Here is an 8661-nt window from a genome sequence, read left to right on the forward strand (position 1 = left end):
GAGTTTCACAACTGGATACCAAAATAATTTTTCCACTCAAACCAGAATAAAATTATTTACTTTTAATCTATTTGAATTTTAGAAATATGAGTATTGAAGTCTTCTTTAAACCAATATAGCTTTAAAAATACTTCTTTCTTATTTTTTTTCTGGAGGATAAAACTGCAGATTCATATTCTTTATCTTATAAGAAAGCACTACTCTGCCTTTTATAATTGAGCCCAAATTATAATCGCATAATTACTATGCAAAAAGTACACTCTAGCATTGTTATTAGCCTTTCCAGAGGGTTTGTTTAATTTGGAATTGTGAGTGAAACACAGTTTAGATGGAGGTATATAGCTTGTTAAGCCTCGAGGAGGTCTCAGTTCATTCTAAAAGGACTGAACACAGCATTTAGTGCAGGGCCTTACATATATTATGTGCTCAATAAGTGAATAAATAGAATCTAACCAATTGTGGGTTTGAATATTTCACTTTTACTAAGGGAAGGATAGAGAAAAAATGAGATAGACTTACATTACAATTTTAATCTTACAATACAATTTCAAGAACACAGTATCATAAAATCTGGTAATCATAAATCATGTCATTGAATGAGTTGCTATTTACAATTGTTTCTCCTTTCTTGAAAAACAAAGCAATAAAAATCAAAACAATCCTCAACCATAGCAGACTTGCAAACATAAATATTTTCCAATAGTGATGTAGTGTTAAAGCTTTAAATCATGGAAATGTATTATTCAAAATGGTTTACATCTCTCTTCCTCCCCTTCCACTCTACACAAGTCCATCCTTTACAAAAATAAAAAAGTATAAAATCATGTTTTAAGCATGTTGTAGTATGTGTCAAATCTAGAGACAAACCTAGGGCCTATCAATCACTCCAATGTGCAGTTCCAACATGACAAGAACCAAATCTCCTTCTCCTTTTTTTCCACAAAGACTTAGTTCCTTTTATTTATTTATTTTTTATTGTAAACAAATGGGATACATTTTGATTCTCTGTACATGGAGTAAAGGCATACCATTCGTGTAATCATAAATTTACACAGGCCATGTTGTTTGATTCATTCTGCCATTTTCCCCCTTCCCCCCCACCACATCCACCCCTCTTTCCCTCTATACAGTCCTTCCTTCCTCCATTCTTGCCCCCCTCCCTAACCCTAACCCTATACCTAACCCTAACCCTAACGCTAACCCCTCCCACCACCCATTATATGTCATTATCTGCTTATCAGCGAGATCATTTGTTCTTTGGTTTTTTGAGATTGGCTTATCTCACTTAGCATGATATTCTCCAATTTCATCCATTTGCCTGCAAATGCCATAATTGTATCATTCTTTATGACCAAGTAATATTCCATTGTATATATATGCCACAGTTTCTTTATCCATTCATCAATTGAAGGACATCTAGGTTGGTTCCACACGCTGGCTATGGTGAATTGAGCAGCAATGAACATTGATGTGACTGTATCTCTGTAGTATGCTGATTTTTTTTTTTGTAAACAAATGGGATACATGTTGTTTCTCTGTTTGTACATGGAGTAAAGGCGTACCATTTGTGTAATCATAAATTCACATAGGGTAATGTTGTTTGATTCATTCTGTTATTTTTTCCCTTCCCCCCACCCCTCCCACCCCTCTTTTCCCTCTATACAGTCCTTCCTTCCTCCATTCTTGCCCCCCTCCCTAACCCTAACTCTAACCCTAACACTAACCCCTCCCACCCCCCATTATGTGTCTTCATCCACTTATTAGTGATATCATTTGTCCTTTGGTTTTTTGAGATTGGCTTATCTCACTTAGCATGATATTCTCCAATTTCATCCATTTGCCTGTAAATGCCATAATTTTATCATTCTTTATGACCAAGTAATATTCCATTGTATATATATACCACAGTTTCTTTATCCATTCATCAATTGAAGGACATCTAGGTTGGTTCCACAATCTGGCTGTGGTGAGTTGAGCAGCAATGAACATTGATGTAGCTGTATCTCTGTAATATGCTGATTTTAAGTCCTTTGGGTATAGGCCAAGGAGTGGGATAACTGGGTCAAATGGTGGTTCCATTCCAACTTTTCTAAGGAATCTCCACACTGCTTTCCAGAGTGGCTGCACTAATTTGCAGCCCCACCAGCAATGTATGAGCGTACCTTTCTCCCCACATCCTCGCCAACACCTATTGTTGCTTGTATTCTTGATAATCGCCATTCTAATTGGGGTGAGATGGAATCTTAGGGTGGTTTTGATTTGCATTTCTCTTATTACTAGAGATGTTGAACATTTTTCCATATGTTTGTTGATTGCTTGTAGATCTTCTGTGAAGTGTCTATTCATTTCCTTAGCCATTTGTCGATTGGGTTATTCGCATTCTTGGTGTAGAGTTTTTTGAGTTCTTTATAGATTCTGGAGATTAGTGCTCTATCTGAAGTATGATTGGCAAAGATTTTCTCCCACTCTGTAGGCTCTTTCTTTGCATTGCTGATAGTTTCCTTTGCTGAGAGAAAGCTTTTTAGTTTGAATCTATCCCAGTTGTTTATTCTTGCTTTTATTTCTTGTGCTATGGGAGTCCTGTTAAGGAAGTCTGATCCTAAGCCGACATGTTGAAGATTTGGACCTACTTTTTCTTCTATAAGATGCAGGGTCTCTGGTCTGATTCCGAGGTCCTTGATCCATTTTGAGTTGAGTTTTGTGCAGGGTGAGAGATATGGGTTTAGTTTCATTCTGTTGCATATGGTTTTCCAGTTTTCCCAGCACCATTTGTTGAAGAGGCTATCTTTTCTCCATTGCATATTTTTGGCACCTTGTCTAGTATGAGAAAATTGTATTTATTTGGGTTTGTGTTCATGTCCTCTATTCTGTACCATTGATTTACCTGTCAATTTTGGTACCAATACCATGCCATTTTTGTTACTACTGCTTTGTAGTAGAGTTGAAGATCTGGTATTGCGATACCCCCTGCTTCGCTCTTTCTGCTCCTTCCACAGCCAGCTTCTTGGAGCAGGCCACCTAGTTCATTTTATAGATTAGTTTTAGGTTTATAGTGGAAGTTGAATGGAAAGTGCAAAGATTTAGCATATATCTACTTCCCCTCGCACCAGAGACTCCCCCATTATCAATATCACCTACCAGAGTGGGATGTGTATTGTAATGGATGAACCTATACTCACACTTCATTATCACCAAAGTCTGTAGTTTACATTAGGATTCATCTTGGTGTTGTATATTCTATGATTTTGGACAAATGTATAATGATGTGTATCCACCATGATGGTATCACACGGAGTAGTTTGACTGCCCTAAAAAATCTTTTGTACTCCACCTACTTGTCCTCCCACATCCTGGTCCCTGGCAACCACTGTACTTTTTGCTATCTCCATAGTTTTGCCTTTTCTAAAATGTCATGTAGTTGAGCAAATTCACCTTTATAAAGTAGCTCAGACAATAGATATTAAATACAACTCTTTTATGAATACATATGAAATCCCAACTCCTGTACGTTAATCTGGTTACTAGTTCTCCTAGATTTTTAGTATATTATAAAGCTCTAATAAATAAGATTGTGAAATATTACTTAGAGATAAAGGAGTTGAACAATTAACATGAGAAAAGTCCCAGAAACAGAGCTACAGATAAGAAAATCTGATTTATTGAAGAGGTGGTATTGCAAACCAGTAGGGAAAGGATGCACTTTTCAATAAATGATTTGGTGATAATTTGTAATCCATATTAAAAAAAAGAGCATACAAGTTGCTTGAAATGGATTACAGATGAAAATAATAAAACTTTTAGAATATAATATAGAAGGATTTTTTAAAAATTTGTGTCTTGTGGATATACACGATGGTGAGAGTCACTGTGGTGTACCCATATATGTACATAGGAAAGTTAAATCAGATTGCTCTCACTGTTCTTTGCTTATCCCATCCCTCCTCCCTCCCTGTCAACCCCCTTCATCTACTCCACTGCTCTTTCTTCTATTTTGATGAAATTTCCCTCCCCCCTGACTTATTATGGACTAGTTTCTACATATCAGAGAAAACATTGACCTTTTACTTTTGGGGTCTGGCTTATTTCACTCAGACTAATTGTCTCCAGTTCTATCTGATTACAGCCAAATGCCATAATTTCATTCTTCTTTATGGCTGAGTAATACTCCATTGTGTATGTATACCATATTTTTTCTACTCATTCATCTGTTGGGGGCATCTAGGTTGGATCCATAGGTTGGCTATTGTGAATTGTGCTATTAAAAACACTGATGTGACTACATCCCTATAGTATGTGGATTTTAGAACTTTTGGATATATACTGAAGAGTGGGATAGCTGGGTCATATGGTGGTTCCATCCCTTGTTTTTTCAAGTATCTCCATACTGCTTTCCAGTGGTTTGACTAACTAGCAGTTGCACCAACAATGTATAAATGTACCTTTTTCCCCACATGCTCGCCAATACTTATTATTATTTGTATTTTTGATAATTGCTATTCTGACTGGAGTGGAATGAAATATCAGTGTAGTTTTGATTTTCATTTCCCTAATTGCTAGAAATTTTGAACATTTTCTTATATTTATTGACCATTTGTATTTCTTCGTTTGATAAGTGTCTATTTCATTCTTTTGCCCAATTATTAATTTTTTTGGTATTAGGTTTTCTGAGTTCTGGGTATTAATGCCCTGAGGAGCAGGTAGCAAAGATAGTCTCCCATTCTGTAGACTCTCTCTTCATGGTTTTAATTATTTTTGTTGCTGTGCAGAGACTTTTTAATTTGATGCCATCTCACTTATTGATTCTTGGTTTTTATTTCTTGCACTTCAGTGGGTCTTGTTAAGGAAGTTGATTCCTGTGCCAACATGTTAGAGTGTTGGGCCTACATTTTCTTCTAGCAGTTGCAGAGTTTCTGGTTTAATTCCTAGGTCTTTGATCCATTTAGAGTTGACTTTTGTGCAGGGTGACAGATAGGGATTAAATTTTATTCTACATATGGATATCCAATTTTCCCAGTACCATTTGTTAAAAAAGACTAACTTTTCTCCAATGTATGTTTTTGGTACATTTGTCAAGTATCAGATAACTACATCTATGTGAATTTGTCTCTGTCTTCTATTCCATTTGTATTGATGTCTGTTTTGGTGCCAATACCATGCTGTTTTTGTTACTATACCTCTGTAGTATAATTTGAGGTCCAACATTGCTCTTTTTGCTCAGGATTGCTTTGGTTATTCTAGGTCTCTTATTTTTCCCAGTGAATTTTAGATCTGCTTTTTCTAGTTCTGTTAAGAATGTCATTGGTATTTTGATGGGGATTGCATTGAATTTGTATAATGCTTTTGGTAGTATGGCGATTTTAACATTTTTAATTTTGCATATCCAAGAACATGGGAGGTCTTTCCATCTTCTCATGTCTTCCTCAATTTCTTTCTTCAGTGTTCCATAGTTTTCATTGTAGAAGTCCTAGAGAAGGATTTCTTAAATAAAAGTTCAAATTATCAAGAAGATTAATAAACATGGGTCCATTTAAATTAAGAACTTTCATTTATCAAAAAACACCATAGATTTTCACTTTACACTAGTATTGACTTGCCCTATCACCTTAAAAACTGGAATGCATTTTTATACATAAGTGATGAACCTTCAGAAAGAGAAATTAGGAAAACTACTCCATTCACAATAGCATCGAAAAAAATAAAATACTTGGGAATCAATCTCACAAAAGAGGTGAAAGACCTCTACAATGAGAACTACAGAACACTAAAGAAAGAAATTCAAGAAAACCTTAGAAGATGGAAAGATCTCCCATGTTCCTGGATAGGCAGAATTAATATCGTCAAAATGGCTATACTACCTAAAGTTCTATACAGATTCAATGCAATTCCAATTAAAATCCCAATGATGTACCTCGCAGAAATAGAGCAAGCAATTATGAAATTCATCTGGAAGAATAAAAAACCTAGAATAGCTAAAGCAATCCTCAGTAGCAAGAGCGAAGCAGGGGGTATTGCAATACCAGATCTTCAACTCTACTACAAAGCAATAGTAACAAAAACGGCATGGTATTGGTACCAAAATAGACAGGTAGATCAATGGTACAGAATAGAGGACATGGACACAAACCCAAATAAATACAATTTTCTCATACTAGACAAAGGTTCCAACAATATGCAATGGAGAAAAGATAGCCTCTTCAACAAATGGTGCTGGGAAAACTGGAAAACTATATGCAACAGAATGAAACTAAACCCCTATCTCTCACCCTACACAAAACTCAACTCAAAATGGATCAAGGACCTCGGAATCAGACCAGAGACCCTGCATCTTATAGAAGAAAAAGTAGGTCCAAATCTTCAACTTGTTGGCTCAGGATCAGATTTCCTTAACAGGACTCCCATAGCACAAGAAATAAAAGCAAGAATAAACAACTGGGATAGATTCAAACTAAAAAGCTTTCTCTCAGCAAAGGAAACTATCAGAAATGTGAAGAGAGAGCCTACAGAGTGGGAGAATATCTTTGCCAACCATACCTCAGATAGAGCGCTAATTTCCAGAATCTATAAAGAACTCAAAAAACTCTACACGAAGAATACAAATAATCCAATCAACAAATGGGCTAAGGAAATGAACAGACACTTCACAGAAGAAGATGTACAAGTAATCACCAGATATATGAAAAAATGTTCAACATCCCTAGTAATAAGGGAAATGCAAATCAAAACTACCCTAAGATTTCATCTCACCCCAATTAGAATGGCGATTATCAAGAATACAAGCAACAATAGGTGTTGGCGAGGATGTGGTGAAAAAGGAACACTCATACATTGCTGGTGGGGTTGCAAATTAGTGCAACCACTCTGGAAAGCAGTGTGGAGATTCCTCAGAAAGCTTGGAATGGAAACACCATTTGACCCAGCTATCCCACTCCTTGGCCTATACCCAAAGGACTTAAAATCAGCATACTACAGAGATACAGCCACATCAATGTTCATTGCTGCTCAATTCACCATAGCCAGATTGTGGAACCAACCTAGATGTCCTTCAGTTGATGAATGGATAAAGAAACTGTGGCATATTTATACAATGGAATATTACTCCGCAATGAAGAATGATAAAATTATGGCATTTGTAGGCAAATGGTCGAAATTGGAGAATATCATGCTAAGTGAGATAAGCCAATCTCAAAAAACTAAAGGACGAATGATCTCGCTGATAAGCGGATGAGGACATATAATGGGGGGTGGGAGGGGCTAGCATTAGGTTTAGGGTTAGGTTTAGAGTTAGGCCAAGGAGAGCAGTAAGAATGAAGGAAAGAAGGACTGTGTAGAGGGAAAAGAGGGGTGGGAGGGGTGGGAGGGGTGGGGGGGAGGGGAAAAATATAATAAACATCATTACCCTATGTAAACGTAAAAATAAATAAATAAATAAATAAAAAAAAAACTGGAAAATTGGATAAAATATGTAAGAACAATAATTTTATCCACTGGCCAATAGGTATTAAAGTAGTAACCAGTGGAAAGAAGAGAGGTAAATAAGGTGAAATCTGTAATTGTCCTGCTTTCTACCTGGAGGCACTTTCTGGAATGCCACATGGTATGGGGGGACTCAAGTAGAATGTGATAGTTTCTATAAACTGAAGAGACAGAGATCAGAGTTCAGGGAGTCTAGGTGGCTGAAATTTGCAGAGTGAAGTAATGGAGAAGAGGAAACTATGCAGAGAAAGAGCTCCAGAAATCTTCATAGACTCTTCGAGACTTTGACTAACTATTAAACTCTATAAACCTTGGATGAGATTCCATAAGACTAAACAAAGAACAACTACTGGAGAGCTGTAAATTGAACAATTCTCAGAGTTCACATGAGGCTGATCAAACACAGTAGATAGACCTCACTAAACACTTCGAAAAGGGGTCACTTTTTAGTAGTAGATAAAAACTGGCCTTAAGTAAAAAGCTATTCTAAACTCACCATAAGAAAATTTAAAAACAATCCTCAAAAGCACTGATTCTTAAGTAACTGCTCATTAAATCAAGATAACATTCTTTTAAAGAAGACAACAAAAGCCATGGAAAAATGTAAAATTCACAGTGTCCATCCTCTAATAAAAATTTTGAAGGAAATGTCAAGAACATTTAACTATGACCCATAGTCATGAGAAAACTCAATTCATAGAACCAAACCCTAAAATGATAAAGATTATGTAATAAGCAGGAGACAAGGACTTTAAAATAGAGTTACTATAGATATGTCTTGCAAGTTCATAATGAGGAGGGAAAGGGATGATATAAAACTAAGTAGTTTCCATTGATGAAAACTATAGTTCTAAACTTCACTTGAAATGCTTAACAAATTATACACTGCAGATGAAAAGATCAGAGAACATGAAGACATAGCAATGGAACAATTCAAACTAAAGCACAGAAGGAAAAAAATCCTTTAAAAAAGAAAAGGGAACCTTAGTGACCATGGGACAATATTAAACAGTCTAGCATATGGACAATTGGACTCCCAGGAGAGAGAGGCAGGAAAAATATTGAAGGAAATAATATATATAGTTTCTAAATTTAATGAAAACTTTAAATCCAAAGAATCTCAACAAAATCCAAGCAGGATAATCACAAATAAAGCCACACCAAGGCATATTATAATCAATTTATTTA

The sequence above is a fragment of the Sciurus carolinensis genome, chromosome X, assembly GCF_902686445.1.
Source record: "Sciurus carolinensis chromosome X, mSciCar1.2, whole genome shotgun sequence".
NCBI classification, from domain to species: Eukaryota; Metazoa; Chordata; class Mammalia; order Rodentia; family Sciuridae; genus Sciurus; species Sciurus carolinensis.